Genomic DNA, 25688 nt, shown 5'->3' on the forward strand with positions numbered 1-25688 from the left:
GCTGGGGTTACAGGCATGAGCCACCGTGCCCAGCCTCATGCACAAGTTTCTGTGTAGACATGTTTTCAGTTCTCTTGGGTATAAAACTAGGAGTAGAAATGCTGGGTCATATGGTCCTCTGTGTTTAACCTTGTGGGGCACTGCCAAACTGTTTTCCAGAGTTTCTGAACCATTTTAAATTCCCACCAGCAGTGTATGAAGGTTTCTATTTCTCCACATTCTTGTCAACACTTGTTATTACCTGTCTTTTATAGCCATTCTACTGAGTGTTCAATTGGGTTTTTTTTTTTGTTTTTTTTTTTTTGTTTTTTTTTTGAGACAGAGTCTCACTCTGTCACCCAGGCTGGAGTGCAGTGCAGTGGCACGATCTCGGCTCACTACAGCCTCCACCTCCTGCGTTCAAGCGATTCTCCTGCCTCAGCCTCCTGAGTAGCTGGGACAACAGGCATGCACCACCACATCTTGCTAATTTTTGTATTTTTAGTAGAGATGGGGTTTCACCATGTTGACCAAGATGGTCTCGATCTCCTGACCTCATGATCCACCCGCCTCGGCCTCCCAGTGTGCTGGGATTACAGGCGTGAGCCACAGCGCCTGGCCTACTCAAGTGGTTTTTCACTGTGGTTTTGACATGCATTTCCCTGGTGGCTAATGATGGTGAATATATTTGTATATGCTTATTGGCCATTTGTATGTTTTCTCTGGAGAAATGTCTGTCCAGTCATATCATTTTCTTAATGTCTCTTAGCTCATTTTCAAAGAGAAAGTTATAGTTGCGATCTTTTCTGTGGACTTTTTTTCCTGGTGTGCTTACAATGTCTGTAGTATTGTTATTCTGCATTTATTCTTTTTTTTAAGACTTTTCCATGGAATTTGGTTTTATTTTCCTATTATTCATTTATAAGCAAAATCAATTGTCCTTAAGTTTAGAAGGAGGCAGTGTGAATTTTCTGTCCTTACAGAGCACCCTCTGGTTTTTCAATGTGTGAGTGTGTGTGTGTGTGTGTGTGTGTGTGTGTGTAACTTGCTTTCTGAGATTTCCTGACGCTGGTCCCCTCCACCACTTTTATCTGGAACTTGTCTTTTCCTGTCTGAGCAGTCCATATCCTGATCTGTTTTGACTGTGCTCCCACAATTTGTCCTCAGAGTGGAGTTCTGTGCCTGAAGGGTGCCCTGGCTGGACTGGTTAGAGAGCTCATCGGGGTTAGACAGCTCTGGCCTCCTCTGAGCTACCAGGGACTTCTCACGTGCACCCACCATGAGCCTGGGCAAGGCCCTTCTGGTTTCGGCTGCTCTTCTCAAATGGCTCCATCTTGCTTTCCAGGGAACACCTGATGACTGCCTCGGGGGTCTCCTGTGCTGATGCCCCACTGCCTCCCTCACCTTTCTTCCGCACTGATACTGATTACCATGCGGGCCTTGTAGGTGTTGGTGGTTTGCTCTTTGTTGCTTATAGTTTGGGAGTTGTGGGGACAGCCTAACTTCCAGTTTCATTATAAAGGTCTGTGGGTTTTTGGTTTTGCTACTTGGTTGCTCTTCTGGTTTTATGGGGGAATTGGTGTGATTCAAAGACTACGCTGTCACCACTGCTGCCTTTCCAGAATCCTTCTCAGACCACTTCCTTGACAATGAAAATTCAATTTGCCTTTCATTTTGCTATTTGCTTTGAACCTGATCCATTTGAATCATGCAGATTCAGGTTGGGGTTATTAATCATATCAAGCATCATTAGTTACCTCAAAAAGAGTATGTTCTTTTTTTTTTGAGACAGAGTCTCGCTCTGTCGCCCAGGCTGGAGTGGCACAATCTCAGCTCACTGCAACCTCTGCCTCCCGGATTTCAGCGATTCTCCTGCCTCAGCTTCCTGAGTAGCTGGGACTACAGATGCATGCCAGCATGCCCGGCTAATTTTTGTAATTTTAGTAGAGACGGGGTTTCACCATATTTGTCAGGCTGGTCTCGAACTCCTGACCTCAGGTGATCCACCCACCTTGGCCTCCCAAACTGTTGGGATTACAGGCGTGAGCCACCACCCCTGGCCAAAGTGTATGTTCTTTATTACTCTGGCAAACTAGATCTGAACGCTATGGGAGCTCTGGGTACTTTGAAATCTCATTAGGCAATCAGCAATCCTCAAGGCCTGTGACTCAGCAGGTCCACCCAAGGCCTGAGCCACTCCACGTCAAGCTGTGGCTCTTTTCGCCCCGTGCCTTTGCATGTCTACCCAGCGTCTTGCTGCTAGATTCTATCTTACTGAGAAGTTACTACAGGAATGCTTCTTGCAAATGTCAGGCTCTCCCCTCTAATCCCATGTGCTAAATGTCAAGGCTCCCATGGACTCTGGACTCTGTACAAACAGCCCCTTGAACAGCAAAAATTCCAGGCTAGACTCATCTTGTCTGATTACACTGTACTTGTAATCACTCATTCAACAGGCACTTATCAAGTGCCTACTGTGTACCAGCCACTGTGCCGCACACTAAGAACACAGACCTACTGTGTGCAGACACTATGCCACACACTAGGAACATAAAGATAAATATGACCCTTTCTCTCTCCTCCAGGAAAGGGGGAGATTGGTGCACAAATATTAATTGTGGTGCAGGGAAATCATTGCTAGAATAGAAATACAGATTATATGATATGCTATGAGGGCAGATGCAAAGAAAAGCACAGCTGTCAACTGTAATTCCTATATCAGAAAATAAAACTGCATGTGTTCTGTGATCCAACATACAAAACGTATGTATTTGGCAAAGGTGGGAATGGAATACACCATTATGAATATAATTTTTACTTACTCCTGTAATCCCAGCACTTTGGGAGGCTCAGGCGGGAGGATTGCTTAAGCCCAGGAGTTCAAGACCAGCCTGGACAACATGGTGAGACCCCATCTCTACAAAAAATTTAAAAATTAGTTGGGTGTACTGGTATGCTCCTGTAGTCCTGGGTACTCAGGAGGCTGAGGCAAGAGGATCACTTCAGCCCAGGAGTCTGAGGCTGCTGTAAGCTATAATCGTGCCACTGCACTCCAGCCTGGGCAACAGAGTAAGACCCTGTCTCAAAAAAGGAAAGAAAGAAAGAAAGAGAGAGAGAGAGAGGAAGGAAGGAAGGAAAGAAGGAAGGAAGGAAGGAAGGAAGGAAGGAAAATCATTGTTGTATCAATGAAAGAATAGTGGGTGATTTTTTTCCTTGTCAAAATGTATTTTATTGTAGTTACTTTTTTTTTTTTTTGAGATGGAGTCTCACTCTGTCACTCAGGCTGGAGTGCAATGGCACAATCTCGGCTCACTGCAACCTCCGCCTCCCGGGTTCAAGCAATTCTCCTGCCTCAGCCTCCTGAGTAGCTGGGACTACAGGCGCGTGCCACCATGCCTGGCTAATTTTTGTATTTTTAGTAGAGATAGGGTTTCACCATGTTAGCTAGGGTGGTCTCGATCTCCTGACCTTGTGATCCGCCTGCCTCGGCCTCCCAAAGTGCGGGGATTACAGGCGTGGGCCACCACGCCCAGCCTGTAGTTACTTTTTAATAATAATTTTGTTTTATGTGTAAGTACACGGATATATACTTGCATACATAGACACACAGCTATTTTCTTGATGTGCTTTCACATGATTGATAAAGCAAATCTCCTGGCCCTGTGGTAGACACCTGTGAGGGTTTTCATGCTCTTTCCCTCGCCATATGTACTAGTTGGAAAATACTGTGGGATTTCACATGTGTCACCCTCATTATGATTTTCAAAAGTGAAAAGTAGAAAAAGCTGACTAGGACAATGATTGCGGTGTAAATCCCAGATAGAATGGTTTCGAAGCAGATACTCCAGAAGGGAGATGCCAAGTGAGTGTTTCCAGAATTGTAATGAGACTTTCTGCAGGCAGGGCAGCATCTTTGCTGATAGAGAGGCACTGGGGAAACGGCCCTATGCGTGAAGAGCTGCAGCTGAGAATACTCTGGCACTTCATGGTGGGCGCTGACTAGCTGATGTCATTCCCCCGAAAAGTCCACAGGCCCCGCTGGCTACACCTGGCTGGGAGGAGCATGGGGATTTTAACAGAGGTGGAAGTAAAGTTGCGTTTTGGAGAAAATGACCCACTTGCATTTTTCATGCAGACAGAATAGGAGAGTCTGAGCTGTGCAAGAAAGGGAGAGACATTAGATTACTCATGGGAGATTGTCAGCCAGGTGCCAGAAGATACATCTGCGGTGGCCATTAAAGTACCATGAGGAATCGGTTCCCTGGAACCCAACTCCTTCTGCATCCAGTGCCTGGTCCCATGTCAGCCACGGTGGGACAGATAACCTTACATCTGAGCAGTGTCAGGAACTGCAGAATAACAAAAGCAGGTAACGCCCCTCTCTATTGAGTTGGACCATATCTGAAAACCATAAATGAAGGTCTGGAAGTTTCAGGAGTCACACTCTCCAAGTACTGCCTCTCCTGGCATGCTTCTCACTCCTCCCCCAGGCCGAGGATGCAGAATTGCAGATGACTCACAATCTTCAGGAGACTGCTAGACGGAGGGCGGTGTTAACTTGGCATCGAACTTGCCAAATTACAGTGAAAGAATTGCTGTGTGTCTGATAAATGGAATCTTTCCAAGTTAAATTGTATTTAATATGTCTTAGGGGAGCTCTCTATTTTTTTTTAAATGTTTCAATATGAGAAAGAGGGAAGGGAAGGTCTCAAGAGGATGGTTCCCCCCATTACTTTATTGCGCTTTCTAAAAGAGGTGGGTTTTTATTATTACTATTATTATTATTCAGTGGCAGCGATAGATGCATGGCAGGTGTTTAACACCAAGGATCCTTCAGTCTGAGTTACTGAGAAGGAGCACTGTAGGAGAAAGGGCAGAGGATGCTGTGTGGGAGGATGAAAAATAAAAGCATGGCTGGGTGCAGTGGCTCTAGCCTGTAATCCCAGCATTTTAACTGGCAGAGGTGGGAGGATCGCTTGAGGCCCGAACTGGAGCCCAGCCTGGGCAACACAGCAAGACCCCATCTCTGCAAAAGTGGAAAAAAAAATGGGCATGGTGGTGGGGACTTGTATTCCCAGCTACTTGGGAGGCCAAGGAAGGAGGATCCCTTGAGCACAGGAGTTCAAGGCTGCAGTGAGCTATGATTGTGCCACTGTACTCCAGCCTGGGTGACAGAGCAAGACCCTGTCACTCCAAAAAAGGAGAGCGAGGCCAGAAATTACCAGAATTAGCAGCTGTTTCTCAAGCCGAAGCAGCCCAAGAGGCTCCCGAGGGAGAAATCTGCTTCTCAGGTTCCAGGGGTCGGGCACTGGATTCCACCAGCCCTGAACAACCCCGATCCAGTGTGAGCCAAGAATCACTGACCACACACATCAGGGGGTCTGGCATTCCTGGGAGACAGCTCAGGCTGGCATTGGTTGAAAAGGAGAAAGCACCCAAGGACCTCATTGGCATTAGCATCTTTATCCTCCTCACAACTGCTGTTTGGGTTTTATTTTATTTCCTGCCTTGGTCATACGCAGTCCTTATCTGAATGGGGACACCCACCCCTGGCCTGTGGGTTCTGGTTGGTGGCTGGTGGCTTATCTAAAATGACAGAAGCCTTCTATGCCTTAGAGAGTTAAGTGCCCTTTTTCTTCTTTTAAACGAAAGCCATTGGTAGTAGAAATGTTCATTTCTGTCTTAATCGCTGCAGGGCATAACAATTACTGAATTGTGATCATGGCTTTGACAATACAATGTTAAATTTGCCTCAAAATATCTTGAGTGAACTATATGAAAGTGTGTTGCACTTAAAATCGGATAAAATAAAAATAAAATCTGATAAATGAAAATCTGAATAAACAAAATGGAAAGATTTATGGTGCGATTGTCTTCAGTACTTAATGTTTCTGTTTTTTAAAAAGGGATGCATCAATAACCTCATATACAGCAGGTTCCACTGTGCTTTTATGTAACAGAAAGCGTGAGGGGCTCTGATATTAGGCCGCCTGCAATGGCTTTGCCATTTATTGTCCCCTGGGATCTGGAGTAAGCTAAATTATCGCTTTGTGCCACAACTTCCTCATCTGTGCCACCAGCCTGCCACATAGGGCTGGGATGATTACGTAACCTACAACATGAAAAACAATTAGCCCGGTGCCTGGTACAGAATAACACTCAGTAATGTTAGCTGTTATTATCATGTTTTAATAACTAATTTTCTCCCCACTCCTTTGTAATATAACATAGAGTCATACCTGTGGCACTTTAATACGCTGCCTATTTTGAGTCAATTTCTGAATTTTACAAACCAGCCAATGCTAATATAGGCAATGTGAACAGAGAACATTGTTATGCTCGCTGAAATCAAGGAAGAAACTAGACACTATAAAACATCAGAAAGGGGTCCCTGGCTCCACCCCCAGAAGTTTCCATACCCCGGGGCCTCTCCTGTACCATGTGTTGGAGAATACACTTTGTCTCTAGTACCTGCAGGAAAGGAGATTTTATGCCCAGTACCTGCCTTAGAAACGCCAGTGCTGCCAAAAGCTCTACATATGCGTGCACTGTGCCTTCTCAGGCCAGTGAATTCTATGCATGCCTTGATTTATATTGTGTCTAAAATTGCAGACACTGGCACCAAAGCTTCACCAGGCCAAGAGGAGCAGGGACCACTGCTCTGTTTTGACGGCAAATACCTTGTGATGGTTAATATTGAGTGTCAACATGATTGGATTGAAGGATGCAAAGTATTGATCCTGGGTGTGTCTGTGAGGGTGTTGCTAAAGGAGATTAACATTTGAGTCAGTGGACTGGGAGAGGTAGACCCATCCTCAATGTGGGTGGGCACCATCTAATCAGCCGTCAGTGTGTCTAGGATAAAAGCAGGGAGAAAAACATGGAAGGAATAGACAGGCTGAGTCTTCCAGACTTCATATTTCTCCCCTGCTGGATGCTTCCTGCCTTTGAACATCAGGCTCCAAGTTCTTTTGGACTCTTGAACTTACACCAGTGGTTTGCCAGGGGCTACTGGGCCTTTGGCCACAGACTGAAGGCTGCACTGTCAGCCTTCCTACTTTTGAGGTTTTGGGACTCGGACTGGCTTCCTTGCTCCTCGGCTTGCAGATGGCCTATTGTGGGAACTTGTGATTGTGTGAGTCAATACTCCTTAATAAACTCCCTTTTATATATACATCTATCCTATTAATTCTGTCCCTCTAGAGAACCCTAATACAGGCCCCCTCCCCTCATGCCCACCCACCTGAACCCTCTTGTCCAGTCCAGACTGGCCTCAGCTTGTAGAAGTGTGAATGAGCCTGAAGTGGGGGATGGAATGGGTGGGGAACATTTGGTACAAGCCTCTAGAATGTTTCAGTGTGGCCATAAAGTCACAGTACCTAAGTATATATATATATATATAAGTCAGTGAAAAGTTTGGATAAGCACGTTTTTAATCACAGTTTTTAATGGTGGTAAAATATACATAAAACTTACCATCTTCACCATTCTTAAGCATACGGTTCCATGGCACTAAATACGTTCACATTGTTGTGCAACCATCATCACCATCCATCTCCAGAAAGGCACGTTTTTGTTGGGGTTGTTGGAGACAGGGAATAGAGGATGACAAAATGTCATAAAACCACATAATGAATGTTCATATGACCAGGAAAGATTGAGGTTTAACAGGAATTCAGGGGAAGGCCCTGCTCAGCAGAAAGAAGCTACCATGGAGTTCTGAGCAACAGTGAGACTGTGACCTCAGTCCCCCGGGATGCGGCAGCCCTCACCAGGCCGCTGCTGCCTGCACTCCCCGTTAAAGCTGTGGCTACTTTGGGCAAAATGAAGGGAACAAAAAGTTGGGTTTTTGCTTCTGGTCCTTTGCCACACTCCTTGTCCCTTGTCCTTCCCCACTTCCCTGACGTTCTTTTTCTTTTCTTTTCTTTTCTTTGAGATAGGGTCACCCAGGCTGGAGCACAGTGGTGCAATCTCAGCTCACTGCAACCTCTGCCTCTAGGCCCAGATGATCCTCCCAGCTCAGCCTCCTGAGTAGCTGGGACCACAGGTGTATACCATCACGTCCAGCTAGTTTTTAATTTTTTTTTAAAGACAGGGTTTCCCTATGTTGCCCAGGCTGGTCTCAAACTCCTGGGCTCCAGCCATCCTCCCACCTCAGCCTCCCAAAGTCCTGGAATTATAGGCACGAACCACTGTGCCTGGCCTCCCTGTTGCTCCTGACTCTAGGGCCATGCTCTCCTCAGCCTTTTATTAGGTGCCACGTGGGGCCTTAATTCCTGCTTTGATTAGCAAACCTGGTGGCCTTTGGTATGGCAGTGCTTCTCATTCTCAACCTGAAAGCCCAGCTGCCCCCAGCCCACAGTCCTGGCTTTTCCCTGGGTGGTGCAGTATGAGAGCCTAAGCATTAGAACCACACAGCCTGGTTCAAAGAGTGGCCCCACCACTGCTCTGTGACCCTGAGCAAGTCCCCCTGTCTCCCCATCTGTAAAATGGGAATAAGATACCTGCCTACTAGAGTGTGGGGCAGCTCAAAAAAAAGACATGCATAGAGGAGCTGGGTAGGTTCTTGCAAAAATCCCAGTTCCCCTTGAGGAACCAGCCAGCCAGTGACAGATCACACTGCTGTTCAAATACTTTTCTTTCTTTTCCTCTTTCTTTCTTTCTTTCTCTTTCTTTCCTTCTTTCTCTTTCTTTCTTTTTCTTTCTTTCTTTTTCTTTCTTTCTTCTTTTCCTTCCTTCCTTCCTTCCCTCCCTCCCTCCCTCCTTTCCTTCCTTCCTACCTTCCCTCCCTCCCTCCCTTCCCTTCCCTTCCCCTCCCTTCCCTTCCCTTTCTTTCTTTTTTTTTTTTTGCTTTAACAGAGTCTTGCTCTGTAGTCCAGACTGGAGTGCAGTGATGCATCTCAGCTCACTGAAACCTCTGCCTCCTGGGTTCAAGTGATTCTTCTGCCTCAGCCTCCAGAGTAGCTGGGATTACAGGCATGTGCTACCATGCCCGGCTAATATGTATTTTTAGTAGAGACAGGGTTTTGCCATGTTGGCCAGGCTAGTCTCGAAATCCTGACCTCAGGTGATCCACCCGCCTTGGCCTCCCAAAGTGCCGGGATTACAGGCATGAACCACCATGCCCAGCCTCTTTCTTTCTATTTCAAAAAAAAAAAAAATTGTTGACAATATATTAGACCCATGCTATGTGCTTTTGTGCTTCAAGAATGAGAAGGGGCAACATTTTAAGAGAAAGCATGAGACAAGTGCACAGGGAAAACAATGGAGCCCTGTGCACAGGTGTGCAGCCAGCAGCTGCCAGGCAGCCACAGAAATGAAGAGGAGGTGGAAGGGCTCTAGGCTTCTCCAAAGGAGCTGCCTGCTTTGGTCTGCGAAAGGGAGATTTCCGACTGAGGGTGCCTAAGATTTTAACTGATGGGTGGGAAAGCAAAGTGTGAATCTCCAAACCCACAACTTTCCCACTTCTGCAAGGAGCTCTCTCCTCCTCTGTGTCAGCCCTGAGAGACAAAGAGTGGCAGGAATTTCAGGGCAGGTGGAGGGTGGTTCATTTATAGAAAAGAGCTTTCATGATCTCCGGTTGGATTAGGGTAAGGTAGTAATGAATGGCTGTTGTTTGGATGAAATACTGGAATGATTTCAACTGTGGTAGACAGGTTTGACTTGAGAAGAGTATGGAGAATTGGTTAAGAACAGACTTGGCCAGCCATGGTGGCTCACGCCTGTAATTCCAGCACTTTGGGAGGCCGAGGCAGGCAGATCACTTGAGTTCAGGAGTTCAAGACCAGCCTGGGCAACATGGCGAAACCCCGTCTCTACTAAAAACACAAAAATTAGCCAGGTGTATTGACACACACCTGTAATCCCCACTACTCAGTGACTGAGGCACAAGAATTGCTTGAACCTGGGATGCGGAGGTTGCAGTGAGCTGAGATGGCGCCACTGCACTCTAGCCTGGGCAACAGAGCAAGACCTTGTCTCAAAAAATAAATAAATAAATAAATAAATAAATAAATAAAAATTTTTTTTAAAAATTACAAATGAAAGTGATTTGCACAAAATACAAAAGGAAATTGAAACTAGGCTGGCCTATAAGAGAAAGGTAGTTTATTGACTTAATGGTAACTAAAACTCTAAAGGTAATAATTTCAGGTGACATTTGATCCAGCAGCTCAAAAAATGTCACCAACAGCCTGCCTTCTGTCCTCAATCTGCTTTATATGGTGTTGGCTTTATCCACAGATTCCACAAGGTGGCCCCAGAGGCCGCTCCAGGATCTCGATTACTGGAAAAAGGCTGTAGCTGCTCCAAAATTCACCATTCGGGTAAAAAGGATGGTCTCTTTTTCAGAGCTACTATAAAATAGGTTTATTTTTCCCAAAAGCCCCAGCAAATGTCCTCCTGGCTTGTTGCCTCTGATTTGGTAGTGCCAGTCTCCAAACCAGTCCATTTGGCTTGGGGCCATGGTGGGTGTGCCCATTGGTTTAAGCCAGCCAGAAACCACTCCAGGCACTTGGGGAGGGTTCAGTCCCACTCAAGCCAAATTCACTCTGGAAATCTGTGTTCTTGTAGCCAGGAGAGAATATAGATGCAGGGTATCAAATAGCCAATGTGTACTACATTACATTTTAAGAGAAGCCACCAAATTTATACAATTTGTGCTTACAGATTTCTATACAAAGAACAAAGACAAGAGAAATGCCTGATTCTTGTGTGTGTGTGTGTGTGTGTGTGTGTGTGTGTGTCTGTGTGTTTTGTTGTTGTTATTTTTTGTTTTGTTTTTTTCCTGTTGATCGATCACAATAACCAGGAAGGATTTTGGCACTTGGCATTTTTGCACCTTGGTTCTGACCTGGAAAGGAGGAGGGTGTGGCATTTACAGATAAGTAACTGAAGACCAAGGTCAAATGAATGGATGATGTAATTCATTCCCTAAACAGAGAAACGTCTGGTGCCTTCCTGGCCTCAGTCCTCTCCGAAGGGGCTGTTGGCTCCAGCCCAAAGGCCTCTGCATTCTTTGGCTTCCATTGATTTCTCACCTGATTCCAATCACATTGCCCTCTGACTAATATTATTTTTTAATGCTTAGACGAATTATGTCTGCATTAAAAGGAAAACCTTGGATTTAAGCCTTGAGGTGAAATAGGATGCTTAGTCTGTGGTAACAAAAGAAGACTGGAAATGGAAGGAGATCAGCGAGGTCAGACACAGCAGCCCACAGACGCAGCCCTTGGCTGCTGAATGTCCTCCCTCTCAGCCCATATGGTGACACTCTTGAGTGCACACTGGGCTTGCAGCCCAGATAAATGCAGCCAGGATAAGTGGTTTCTATAACGTAATGGGGTTAAATGAAAGATTTCTAACTCTCCCACTTTCATTTGTGGCTCAGAAAAGATTTTAGTAATGAAATCGAAGGTAATCAGAGATCAGCTGGAGGAAAGATGTATAATCAGATTTTCCAGTGTTCAAATTTGCTCTGGGGGAGGGGTTATGCATTTATTCAACAAATATTTCTTAAAGGCCCAGTATGTGCCAGGTATGGGTACAATGGTGAGCACAGACATGCGTGGCTTGTCCACTTGGGTTTACGGTCTAGCGCAAGGGAGCTAGGTAATCATCAAATACCTATGCAAGCCCACCTACAGTAAGTGCTATCGGTTAAAACATAGACATATTTAGGCATGTTAAGAAGTCTCACATGAATTTTGTGAATTAAATGTGTAGAGAAACTCCCAATATAGAGCATCTTATACTGCTGAATAAAGTATTTAAAAAAGACTGTTTTGCCAATTTTGTTGCTATAATTTACATACAATGAAATTCACTGATTTTAACTGTACGATTCAATGAGTATTGACAAATGTATAGAGTCCTGTCACTGCCACCACATCATGACATAGCACACGTCCATCACTCCTGAAGTTCCCTCGTGCCCCTTTACGGCCAGTCCCTTCCCGCTACCTTCTGACCCCAGGCATCCACTGATCTGCCTCCTGTTTCGCTTTTTCTAAAATTTCCTATAAATTAAATCATATGTAGTCTGTCATGTAACATGGTGCTTCTGAGATTTCTTCTTGTGATGCATGTCAGGAGTCTGTGTCTTTCTCTTGGTAAGTAGTATTCTAGAGTGGATATACCACGATTTGTTTTATTAATTCACCAATTAATGGACATTTGAGTTCATTCTGGTTTTTAGCTATTATGAATAAAGTTGATATAAATATTCACCTACAATCTTTGGGTAGACATATGTTTTTACTTTTCTTAGGTAGATACCTAGGAGTGGAATGGCTGGGTATGGTAAGCAGAGCTCTAAAAATGACTCCTAGTGACCTAGCCCTTTGATAATCACTACCTCTTTGATTACGGGTAAAATTTATGATTATAAAACTTAAGCTATCACTCCCATGATTATCTTACAGGGTAAAGCAAGATTATCTGAGGGGGTCTAATCTAATCATGTGAGCCCTTTAAATGCTGGCAAGCAAAAAAGAAAGTCAGAGAGATTTGAAGCACAGGGGGATTCAATGCGTCCGTACTGGCTTGAAGATGAAGGACTCCCCTAAGAAGGAATGTGGGTGGCCTTAGCAGCTGAGAGAGGCCCCAGCTGACAGCTAGCAAGAAAATGATGACTGCAGGCCAGGTGCAGTGGCTCACGTCTTTAATCTCAGCACTTTGGAAGGCCAAGGCGGGCTGATCACCTGAGGTCGGGAGTTCAAGACCAGCCTGACCAACATGGAGAAACCCCATCTCTACTAAAAATACAAAATTAGACAGGCATGGTGGCGTATGTCTGTAATCCCAGCTACTTGGGAGGCTGAGGCAGGAGAATCACTTGAACCTGGAAGGCGGAAGTTGTGGTGAGCCGAGATCGTGCCATTGCACTCCAGCCTGGGCAGCAGGAGTGACATTCCATCTCAAAAAAAAAAAAAAAAAAAAAAAGGAAAATAGTGACTGCAGTCCTGCAACTTCAAGGAACTGGATTCTGCCAACAGCCTGAATGAACTTGGAGGTGGATTTCATCCTAGAGCCTCCAGAAGGTAATTCAGCCCAGTCAACACCTTCAAGTCCATCCTGTGATACCAAGAGCAGAAAACCCGCCACAATGTTCAAGGCTGCTGACCTATAGAACCATGAGAACTGTGAGCTAACAAATAAATGTAGTTATAAGCCACTGTTTGTGATGATTTGTTACAACGATAGAAAACTAATATATATGGTATGTGTATGTTTAACTTCATAAGAAACCTGCTCAATTGTTTCCAAAAGCAGCTACACCATTTTACACTTCTACCAGCGATGTAGGAGAGTTCCGGTTGTTCCACATTCTTGACAACACTTGATATTGTCAGTCTTTTTGATTTTTAACCATTCTCATGTAGTGGCATTTCATTGTGGTTTTAATTTGCATTTCCCTAATGACTAATAGTGTTAGGCATCTTTTCATATGCTTATTTGCTATCCCTGTATATCTTTTTTTTTTTTTTTTTTTTTTTTTAGACAAGTCTTGCTCTGTTGCTCAGGCTGAAGTGCAGTGGCATGATCATAGCTCACTGTAACCTTGAACTCCCTGACTCAAGAGATCTTCCCATCTCAGCCTCCCTAGTAGCTGGAACTACAGCCGTGCACCACAAGGCCCAGCTAATTTTATTTTTTATATTTGTAGAGACGGAGCCTCACTATGTTGCCTAGGCTAGTCTCAAACTCCTGGGCTCAAGCAATCACCCTGACTTAGCCTCCCAAGGCACTGGGATTACAGGCATGAGCCACCATGCCTGTTCATTCTTTAGTAAAATGTCTGTCCAAATCTTTAGCCCACTTTTTAAATTGGATTATTTGTCTTATTATTTCAAAGCTCTGCTTGGCTGATGGTAAAGTTAATAAAAGACAGAACTGGCTGGGCGCGGTGGCTCACGTCTGTAATCCCAGTCCTTTGGGAGGCTGAGGTGGGTAGATCACCTGAGGTCAGGAGTTTGAGACCAGCCTGGCCAACCTAGTGAAACCCCGTCTCTACTAAAATACAAAAATTAGCTGGGCATGATGGCATGCACCTGTAATCCTAGCTACTCCAGAGGCTGAGGCAGGAGAATTGCTTGAACCTGGGAGATGGAGGTTGCAGTGAGCTGAGATCACGCCACTGCACTCCAGCCTGGTCGACGGAGCGAGACTCTATCTCCAAAAAAAAAGAAGAAGAAGAAGAAGGCCGAACTGTAAGAAAGCTTGATTGCAGGAGGGAAACAGGGTAGAGCAGGCCTTTTTATGGGTGGGGGTGGAGAATGTCTGCCAGCCCTCCATGGCTTACGGTTTGAATTTGAATGAGCCACATACAAGGGAAGAAGATAAAAAGCCTGGGGCTTGAGCAGGGCTGGAGGCCAGATAAGAGATGCCCAATCTGAAGCCAGAACCCCTGAAAAGGAACACAATGATTATACAAGGGAAAAATGTACCTACATAACACCATGTTACCTATCTCAGGCTTGGCTCTGGGTGAAGTATGGAGAAATGCTCAGAACTGCCCAACCATATGCTCCAACTCACAAGTGTGTGAACCTGAAATGTACACTTGCTACTGGGCTTGAAAACTTTAAACATAAAATTTATTTTAAAGTGGTTTCATGTGGGAAGTGTCTCAATCTTCCTAATTCACCTACCTGGGCATTGCACTTTAACACAGAGTTCCCACAGGATAAAGCTTCCAGATACAAGAATTCACCATAAATAAAAACCACTAAATAAACAGGAAAATAAGACATGAGTAAGTGTCAGCTGAGACAAAAAGCTGCTGAGTTAAACCTGCAAAGGCTGAATACTAGAGTGATTGGTATGGAATATTAAATAAGTGTGTTTGACATTTTGTAAAAATAATATAATGGAATACAAGCATAACATGAAGCAAAACACCTAAAGTTGACAGATTAACTAGAAAAAGAAGCAAAAATTAGATGGCAGCTGATTCCTCAATAGCAACAGTGAAGCTGTAAGACAGCGGAATTATATTTCAAAGTATTACTTGAAAATAACCATGAGACTGGGCGTGGTGGTTCACATCTGTAATCCCAGCACTTTAGGAGGCCAAGGTAGGTGGATTGCTTGAGGCCAGGAGTTTGAGACCAGCCTGGGCAACATGGTGCAACCCCGTTTCTACAAAAAAAAATACAAAAAATTAGCCAGGCATGTGGCATGCGCCCATAGTCCCAGCTACTCTGGAGGCTGAGGTGGGAGGATCACTCGAGCCCAAGAGATAGAGGCTTCAGTGAGCCATAATCACAACATTGCATTCATTCCAGCCTGGGCGATGAGTGAGACTCTGTCTCAAAAAAAAAAAGAAAGAAAAAGAAAAAGAAATAACCGTGAACCCCAAAATCATGTCAAGTGAAACTGTATATCAGAACAAAACCAAAATGAAGACATTATCAAACCAAAGCTGAGATAATTCAGTAATAAAACACTCTATGAATCTTCCCAGGGATGTACTTTAAGGAAAAGGAGAATGATCCCAGAAGGACATTCTGAGAAGCAAAAAGGAATGATGAGAAATATAGGTAAAAACTGTGTACAAATATAAGCAATGTTGCATTTATAAAATATTAGTAATAGTGGGCTGGGCACTTTGGGAGGCCAAGGTGAGAATTGCTTGAGCTCAGGAGTTCGAGACCCACTTGACAACATAGCAAGACCTCTTCTCTATTAAAAATTTTAAAAATTAGCTGGGAGTGGGGGCATGTGCCTGTGGTCCCAACTACTCAAGAGGCTGAGGTGGGAGGATCACTTGAGCCCAGGAGGTGGAGGCTGCTGTGAGCTGTGATCTCACCACTGCACTGTAGCCTGGGCAACACAGTGAGATCCTGTCAGAAGAAGAAAGACAAAGACAAAGGAGAAGAAGAAAAAGAAGCTCTAATTGAAGGGTCAAAAATGTGCAATGTAGAACTAAAATCCTGGAAAAAAAAAAAGCCTACAAATTAGGATAAACACATTTGCCAAAATGAGCACATTCTTCCATGTGCCAGGTCCTGTGCTGAGTATTCTTCAGGCATTATCTCACTTAATCCTTCCAACCATGCTGAGTAACGTGCTATTATTAATCCCATTTTTCAAATGAGAACACACAGGAAGTAGCAGCTGAGATTTAAAGCCAGATCTATCCAACTTTGGGGGGGTTGTTTGTTTGTTTATTTTTTAGAGAGTCTCACTCTGCCACTTAGGCTGGAATGCAGTGATGCAGTCAAAGCTCATTGCAGCCTCAATCTCTTAGGCTCAAGGGATCTTCCCATCTTAGTCTCCCGAGTAGCTGGAACTACAGGCACCCACCACCACACCCAGTTATTTTTTTATTTTTGGTAGGACAGGATCTCCCTATGTTGTCCAGGCTGGTCTCAACCTCCTGGCCTCAAGCAATCCTCCCACCTCAGCCCCGCAAAGTGCTGGGATTACAAGCATGAGCCACTGCACCTGGCCTCTGACTTTGAATCTACCATCTTAACCACTCTACCACACTGCTCTCCATGGAAATGTTTGTCATGGAAAATATAGGGGTCAAGGCAGGAGGATTGATTGAGGCCAGGAGTTCAAGACCAGCCTGGGCAACATAGCGAGACCTTGTCTCTAAAATAAATAAAATAGAAAATAAAATGAAATAGAAAATATTGCCAGGCATGGTGGCTCATGCCTGTAATCCCAGCACTTTGGGAGGCCAAGGTGAGAGGATTGCTTGAGCCCAGGAGTTTGAGGCCAACCTGGGCAACATGGCAAGACCCTGTCTCTACAAAAAAAAAATTTGTTAAATTAGTCAAGCATGGTGGTACACACCTGTAGTCCCAGCTACTCAGAGAGGCTGAGGCAGAAGGATTACTTGAGCCCAGGAGATCAAGGCTTCAGTGAGCCATGTTTGTACCACTGCACTGCAACCTGGGGGGCAGAGTAAGAAAAAAAAAAAGAAAAAAGAAAAAGATGAAAGGAAAAAGAAAAAAAATTGGCAAGTATAAAGCCAAGAATTCCCTCAAATCATCATAGTCGTAAGTATACACACATATAATTTTGAAAAAGATTGGAATCACAACTATCTACTGTTTTGAATCTCACTTAATATTATCAGTTAATATAATATTCTGAATATAATCGTCCTGCTCTTAATTATCCTTTAGAAAGACATTTTTCAATGACTGCATTCTTAGTATCTTTTAACTGACTTCTACAATGTTCATTGTTAATTTTTGTTAAAAGTGAAGATGATCTGTTTAGAATTTTCTGTTTTCTCAAACATGAAATGTATTAGGAGATGCCTATGTAGGGATGTCTATTCTATTGCTGGGTATACATATTTCTGCTTCAGGGATCTCCATTTGCAAATAAACATGTGTGTCACATGTTTACAAAATTTGTGCTTCAAAGCAGATTCAGGATACAGCATGTGAATTTTCAAAACAGAAATTAGGCTAGGCACAGGCTCACACCTGTAATCTCAGCATTTTGGGAGGCTGAGATGGGTGGATCACTTGAAGTCAGGAGTTCGAGACAGGCCTGGCCAACATGGTGAAACTCCGACTCTTCTAAAAATACAAAAATTAGCCAGGCTTGGTGGTGAGCACCAGCTACTTGAGAAGCTGAGGCAGGAGAATGGCTTGAACCTGGGAGGCAGAGGTTGCAGTGAGCCAGAATCACACCTCTGCACTCCAGCCTGGGTGACAGAGTGAGACTCCATCTCAAAATAATAAATAAATAAATAAAATTTAAAAACAGAAATTAGATGATTTTTCTTTCTTTTTTTTTTTGAGATGGAGTCTCGCTCTGTCGCCAGGCTGGAGTGCAGTGGTGCGATCTTGTCTTATTGCAATCTCTGCCTCCCAGATTCAAGCGATTCCCTTGCCTCAGCCTCCCGGGTAGCTGGGACTACATGCGCATACCACCACACCTGGCTAATTTTTTTTTTGTATTGTAGTAGAGACAGGGTTTCACCATGTTGGCCAGTATGGTCTTGATCTCCTGACCTCGTGATCCGCCCGCCTCAGCCTCCCAAAGTGCTGGGATTACAGGCATGATTTTTCTTAACAAAAAGTTTTTTTTGCTTTATGAAGAAATTTTCTTGTGTGTTTTATTTTGCATAAACCGTTTCCCTAGAATATGGAAATATCACTTGCTTTGTGAAAATTGGATGCATGTGAAACTTTTCAGAAATGAATTTATGACTTTTTAAAGGATGCATTTGTATGTACATATTTCAGTCTCAACCCAGAGATTAATATAATCATATTACCATAATGTGTATAGTAAAATCTCATTAATTCAAACATGCCACTGATCTTTAACTTTTAATAGCTCAAATACGGAATACATAATTGATCATAGGAGAAACCAGTACGGGGCATGTGTAATTTTTTTTATATACAACCTTCTTATGCCTTAGATGCAAGCTCATTAACTTGTTTCATTTTACCTTTTAGCGCCTATTTGTGGTGTAATTAGTATGATATGTCTGTAACCAAAAGTAACAAGATAGAGGTCAGGCAGTGGCTCACACCTGTAATAGCTGTACTTGAGAAGGCCAAGGTGGGCGGATCACTTGAGGCCAGGAGTTCAAGACCAGCCTGGCCAACATGGTGAAACCCTATCGCTACTAAAAATACAAAAATTAGCCGGGCTTGGTGGCTCACGCCTGTATTCCCAGCTATTCGGGAAGCTGAGACTCGAGAATCACCTGAACCCAGGAGGCGGAGGTTGCAGTGAGCAAAGATGGCACCACTGCACTCCAGCCTGGGCAACAGAGTGAAGCTGTGTCTCAACAAACAAACAAACAACAACAACAAAACCAAAACAAAAGGAACCAGGTGGCATGTGAACATTTAAATGTTTAATAAATATGCATAGTCTCATCTACACTTCCTCTTTTCTCCATAGAAACCGACTGAAATCATGAGTGAAATTTCATAAGCATCATGGCCTGATGATGCAAGACTGTATTTGAAACAATTCTTGAATTTCTGTGCACGAGATCATCTATAGCCAAATATTATTCCCACGAAGTCTCACCTCTGTTTCATACATCTTTATGGGCTTCTCCTCACTCCTACCTGGAGCCAGCTAGTGCTCTGTCAGTGCAAAATAACTGTTTAAATAGTATCTTAAGGAAAATAAATAGAGAAAAGGAAATAAGCCGAAGCGAATGATGGAATTCATTCTAAAGCCAGGTATTAACTCACTGGTAGGGAAGGGCGAGCGACGCAGTCCCTCGCCTGCGATAGCCACTGACCCCACTCAGGCTCGCGCGGCCCCTCTTCCATTCCCCCAAATCACTGCTGTCTTATTCCTGCCCAACCACCCTCGTCAATCTCTTTGAATCTGTGATTTAAAACAGGCATTCATGGACATTCTTCTTAGAAGGCCTAGTGCTAAGTCGCAGTTGTCAAGGGAACCGCGTGTCTGGAGGGAGAACAGGCTCTCCGGAGTTTCCAGGGAAACCACCCCCCGCAGAGGCAGGTGCGGCTGGCTGGGCCTCGCGGGGAAGGGCTCTCTGGGCGGAGTCGGGGCATTCGGGGCCTGGGGCGTGGTCGCCGGGCTGCCGTGCGCTCGGGATCAGTCTTTTTATACATACATATATATATATATATATATACATACATATATATGTTATAAAATTCTAACTTCGGTGGAGTACTTTGATATTCCACTTGCAAAACAGAACCACTGATTCCTTCCTGCTTGACAAGATTGAGTCGCTATCGAGGAGCTGCCCGTGCTTTGGAAATGGTCCAAATCGACGAGGAACTGCCAAGGAGCCCCCTCAGACAGTAAGGTTCTGTTGGCCAGGGTCCTGGGGACAGACACGAGCGTTGGTGCGCGCGACTAAAACGGGAGCAGAGCAGTTGAATGAGCTTCTTACGCTTTGCATGGTGCGCAGAATATCCCACCGATACCCAGAAATCCAGTAGAAATAGGGACGAGTGTTGCTGCGAAAGAGCCTTTTGCATTTGAAATGCATGTTAGGTTAACTGGAAAGGCGCCTGCCTCTTGTTTTGTTTCAGAAATACTGTTGGGAAAAGGATCCGATTTCTGCTCGGAGTGAAGGAAGTGGTCTCTGGAGAATTCCTAGGTCAGGGCTGGCATTTGCACCTTTTCATGGTCTTTCCCTGCACAGTCACTCCAGCGGCGGCGTCGCTGGGGCTGAGGCCGGGAGACTGCGGCTGGGCATGCGGATTTAGTTCCCCGCCTGTCATCTTTGTGGCTCCTTGTGGGGGAGGGGCGGGCGGTCTGACACAGTTATTAAACCTGGCAGCTGCGCTGGCGGCACTGAGGAGCATTTTGAGTGAGCTTGCAGAAAATGAGGGGCTTTCAGCTGGTCTCCTGCTTGTCACCTCTCGCTGCCTGAAAGGCAGCTCTCAGAGCGCTTTCCTGTCCTTCTAATTACAGCGGCGGGGGCAGTGCGCGCTTCGGGACACAATTGGAAACGTGAGTATCTGTGTCCCCCGCGCTGCTGGCAGGCGGCTAGGCGCTTAAAGCTTCCAGACCGGTGGCGGGGACGGAAAGGCAGGGATAGGAGAGGCGGGCGCGCGTGCTGCGGGGCTGCAGGAGGGCCCCGAGACGCGCGTCGCCACGCCTCGTCTGGAGGTGGTGCGCGCTGGCGAGGAGGCGACAGCCCGGAAGGCTGCAGACGGGGGCGTTGAGTGCAGGGTTGCCAGCGCCGGGCTTGGAACCGCCCTATGCTTTGGGGATCCACACACAAAGGAAATAACCTTGGCCTAGGCAGCCAGGGCAGGCAGCCCCGTCCCGCCCCCGATCTTTCCGGCCCTTTTTGAAGATGGAGAGAAGGCGCGTTTTACGGTTGGCTCGAAACGAGATGAGGCCAGCGTTCCAGCCCGTGGGGACCTTTGTGCGCTGCGCAGTGGCGGCTGCGGCCGGTCCTGCAGGGACACGGGCGTGGCGGCGTCTCAGGGAGCAGCGCGCGTCGCTGAGTCCGGGCCCCGGAGGGGGCGCGTCCGGGTTTCTTTGAGATCTCAGCGCCTTTGGGATTTCAGAGCACTGCAGGCCTCAGTCTCTCGCCGCGCCCAGAACTCGTTTCTTCCTTCTCTTCGCACAAGGGGTTTAACAGGGCAGACATGAAGTGAAAAGACCTCAATTCCCTCCTTTCTCCCCAAAATACGAGTGTGAGGGGGTGTGGGTTTTTTTTTTTTTTTCCTTACTATAGATTGCTAAAAGGAATCTTGAAGTTCAACTCAGTTTTATATTTAATTCCAGACAAGGTTTTAATTTTACAGAACTGGCATCATGCAAGGGTGTGTGTCTCTGTCGTTTACACATTTCTTAAAGAAACTTGGCCCTTCCCTAAAGGTTCCGAGGAGCGTTTCACAGAGTCACGTGGTTTCAGAACGTCCTGTTTAATGTTTCAAGTGCATTTCTGTGTTGATTTGGCTGAGGCCCAAATATGTGATACAGAGGCAGGCTCTTCTCTTAGGGGACCTGAAGTCTAACTACTGCAGTCTCTGAGGCTCAGGTTTCTTGATGTGATGTCTGGCCTCCACGGTCAGGGGCTGATAGCCAATGGAAGACCTCACCTTCCCCAGAGGGGCTTACCAGAGCCAGGACCCTGTGTTGGGAGTGTGAGCAATGAACAGTGAACAACTACTTAAACTTTCCAGGTCTCCGTTTCCTCATCCATATAATGGGTGTAACAGGATAATATCAGATATCCATCAAAGTAATATCTAACTCCTAGCCTAAGAGATAGGCTACGATTTCTGCGTGTCTTCCATCTCCCACCAAGCAGCTTTTCTTTTAACCTGACATTGGAGGATTGGCTTAATGAGAGCAAGTAGAAAAGACAGAAAGACTAGAAAGTGGAAAAATTAAAATATAATAATCCTCAGAAAAGTAGTAATCAGTATAGCTTAGAATTTGCCTAAAAACACACTAACCAATTGCTTGTACACATATGGTGTACATATGGACACATATGGTCTCTTTAATTTTATTTATCAGGTTATGGCCCTGGGGAAAGATTGATGTCTGTCTGCCTCAAAAATAATGCTTGACATTTGGTGCTTAAATTTGCCCTAAATTGGCCAGGCACAGTGGCTCACGCCTGTAATCCCAGCACTTTGGGAGGCCGAGGCAGGCGGATCACGTGAGGTCAGGAGTTCAAGACCAGCCTAGCCAAAATGGTGAAACTCCGTCTCTACTGAAAATACAAAAAATAGTCAGGCGTAATGGTGGGCACCTGTAATCCCAGCTACTAGAGAGGCTGAGGCAGGGGAACTGTTTGAACCCAGGAGGCAGAGGTTGCAGTGAGCCGAGATCGCACCATTGCACTCCAGCCTGGGCAACAGGGTGAGACTCCCGTCTCAAAAAAGAAAGAAAGAAAAAATTTGTCCCAAATTTTGGTTTTCCATCTCGGAGTGGGGTTTCTCAGAGTTTTGCACATGAGTTTCTTGTTAATAAAAACCAGATGATGATTAAGTAGAAGTGTTGTTAAAAGAAAGAAATGTGATTCTGAAATATTACATATGACATCAAAACTAGAAATAAATACTTCTACTGAATTCTACTCTAGTAAAATAATGGTTAGGGTATTGTTCTTAATTTTGTCCACTGTACTTTAAAAAGAATACGCAGAAATTGGAGGGAAGGGGTTCAGAATGGGGAAATCAAATAATGAGGTGGAAAGAGGAGAGACTAAAAGAACTGAGGCTGTTTTAGGGAGAGAAGGTGGAGTGGCGACTTCGTTACTGTCAAATGTGTGAGGGGCTGAGAAGGATGGAGTAAGAGAAAACCAGATTTTGATTGGATATAATGAAAAACTTACAAAATGGCGAAAAAGTAAAATTAACCACCAAGAGGCGTCTAGAAGTGAACAATTTATCATCTGCCTTTCATGGCCCCAGCCCAGCCATTCTTTACCCTAGCTGCAGGCTAGAATCACCTGCGGACTTAAAAACTCCTCTGAGCCTGGATCCTTCCCCAGACTCCAAGATTCTGACTTAACTGGTATAAGCCCAGGTATGGATATGTTCTAGGAGCTCCCTAGGCAAAACACTAGGTAGAGAAACATTGGTCCATGCCTAAGAGGACAAAGTCTACCACTGCAGGGCCAGGCAGGGAGCATAGATATCCGAGGAGGGCCAGGACCTGCTGGGGTTCACTTGCTGAGGAGGCAGCTGTGAGCCACACTCAATGTTTGCCAGATCTTCTGATTTGCCAAGGGAAGCTGGAATTTTTGGTTTTTAAATTTGTGAATATGACATCTCCAGATCTTTAGAGGTTGGCAACTAATTAAGGGTAAAGCATTTTAAAATGTTTCGTGCTTGCTGAACAAAACACCCCAGCCGAAGCTGGCCCCCCGTCCAGATAGGCAACTGCAACCAGACTTTTGCCTTCTTTGTGGGTAACGGGTGTGAATGGGAGCTCTCCCGGGGCCTCTTCTAGCTTCAGTTTTATTATTTGATGCTTTCTTTTTAACCTGAAGAAACATCTCTTGGCCTCAGTCTTTTTAAAGGCATGTCATGTCTTCCTGGCCGAGTGTCTACCCCTCCATAGATCTCTCTGGATTGTTTGAATAAAGGAACGTTTCTAGTTCCCTAATCTTACCCTGGCTGTACATTAAGGAGGCTGCCCCCTGGAGATTCTGAGACAGTGAGAATTCTAACCATTCTTAACCACGCCTGCCACCTCCCTGACATCCGCCACTCACAGCTCCCTTGCTCCCTCCACTGGTGATGGAGATGGGGTGAATGGGGTTCAGGAGGCCTGGGAAGTGTCCTGAAGCTGCCTCCTGGTGCCCCATCTCTTGCAGGGGAGGGGAGGAGTATGGATTGATCATATATATGAGCTTATAAGCAGCACCATTGTTGAAGTATGATTCTTACAAATGAGACTCTAAAATTCCCAGTTCGCTCATCTCTTGAATTTCCCTCTAGCCTTCTCTAAGCCACACAAGCCATGGAGTATAGTATGTCTCCATCACCAAAGAGGAGCAATCGACACCTCTCTGCACAGACAAGAATATCTTAACCAGAGGTACAACAAATCCAGGCGGACTAGCACTGAGAGTTGACTGGATTCTCCCTGCCTCTCCCCTGTGGGTTAGGGCTGTTGTACTTTGGATGGTGGGGCCAGGTGGTGAAGTAACAGGAAGGCAGATCACCTGCCTCTCTAGCATTCCCCGCCCCTGCCTGCCCACCCTGCTGTAGTGCTAAGACCAGGGTGACACCTCTCTTCCTTCCCAATCATGAGGCATTGACAGCCTTCCAGGGTGGCAGAGAGACCTGTGTGTGCAAGGTGGCAGAGATGTGGTGCAGAAGAGATGGGCACTTACTCCAGTGCTGATACACAGAAGCCAGCTTTGTTCAAAACAGCGTTGTTTAGCAAGGTTGCACTGTATATAAATTAAATCAACATCCTTAAGCAGCTGCCTGTTTTCAGTTCCCACAGGCTAAGCAGGCAAAACCAGAGTGACTATGAGCAGGTGTCAGGTTCCCCTCCAAAGGTCACAAAAAAAAAAAAAAACCCCAAAGCCATGGCCATGCTGTCTCCAGTCCTTTTGCCAGCCTCTTGGTTCTCCAAAGTCAAATCTTTGGCTTGTGGTCCAAAGATTTCACTATCAATGAGAAGGTAAGGGGAGTTTTGAAGTTAGAATGTGTAAATGGCCCAGGGAAAAGGAAAGGAAGTAAGATCCAGCTGTTTGGTTGGATTCTGGTTGTCAAACACAGAAATATGTTTCTTGGAGGAGCAGAAGCCACATCAGCCCCAATTTTGAGTTGCCAAAACCATAGGCTTGGGCTGAGATGCTCTACCCTGGAATAATCTCTCTCCCTCTCTCTTCGTGACTGCGTAAAAAATGTGGTTGATTCTTTTCCTGGAATCATAGATTAGCACATTCCACTGCATTACCCTCTGCCCCCAGCTAGACCAGATCCTGAGGAGCAGGGGATGAATAGTGGGGTGCTCTGACACCCATTTAACAGTCTCATAGTGCCTTGCTTCGAGCCACTAAGCAGCCTCACAGCTGTGCCCCAAAATGGGCTGCACACAAAGTTCTTCCTACATGCTCCTTTCAGGCATGAGACCAACCTTGGGGATCAGTATTCCTGTCCTCTTTTCCAGGGCAGTGGTTAAATACCATCCACTGCTTTGCACTGGCACCTGGAATGCCAGGCTCTGACTATTTCTGGCTTGATAATGACAGGTTCCCTATGGAGAATTTTGGCCGATGAGCTTGTCAGCCAGGGTTTACACAGTCAGTTTGTGTTTTTTCTTGAGGTAGTTTACCCGGTTGCCTCTCTATTCTAGAGCTTTCCTGTTGGCTCTTTCTTTTTGACAAATTGACTACTTAATGGAAGATCTACTTAAGTGTGTCCAGGGACAGAGAGAGAAGGTAAAACCCCAGTCTATTGCTTCGAACCTTGTTGTGGTGGTAGCAGAAAAATCAACGAAGGGGAAATTTCATACTGTTGGCTAAAATGCAACTATTCAATTCATCCCCGTCCTGATCAATAATTCTTGTTATATGAAATTAGTAAGAATATTAGGAAAGCTCAATTATGCAATCCTATGAACTATAATTAGTTTGTAAAAACAATTTCATTGGAAATTTTATTTAAAGTAGATTATTTTGATCATTGTATAGTGGCAAATCAAAAAGTAAATTCTCCTCCTAAGGTATAGTGATATGTAATGGGCAACAAAAATGCAGGAAACTTTAAGTCTGTTAAATAATCACTCTTGTT

At 45.1% G+C, this 25688-nt stretch overlaps 1 protein-coding gene across 1 annotated transcript in view; it reads left to right on the forward strand.

Annotated features, from left to right (window-relative positions):
- The first annotated feature begins 19604 nt into the window (after positions 1-19604).
- TRIM2 (tripartite motif containing 2) overlaps positions 19605-25688 on the forward strand; it is a 187252-nt gene continuing 181168 nt past the window's right edge. Inside the window, exon 1 of the mRNA XM_019025647.4 lies at positions 19605-19760. The gene's annotated coding sequence lies outside the window, so the exon portion shown is untranslated. The remainder of the gene's footprint in view (positions 19761-25688) is intronic.

This window comes from Gorilla gorilla, chromosome 3, assembly GCF_029281585.2.
Source record: "Gorilla gorilla gorilla isolate KB3781 chromosome 3, NHGRI_mGorGor1-v2.1_pri, whole genome shotgun sequence".
Classification (NCBI taxonomy): Eukaryota; Metazoa; Chordata; class Mammalia; order Primates; family Hominidae; genus Gorilla; species Gorilla gorilla.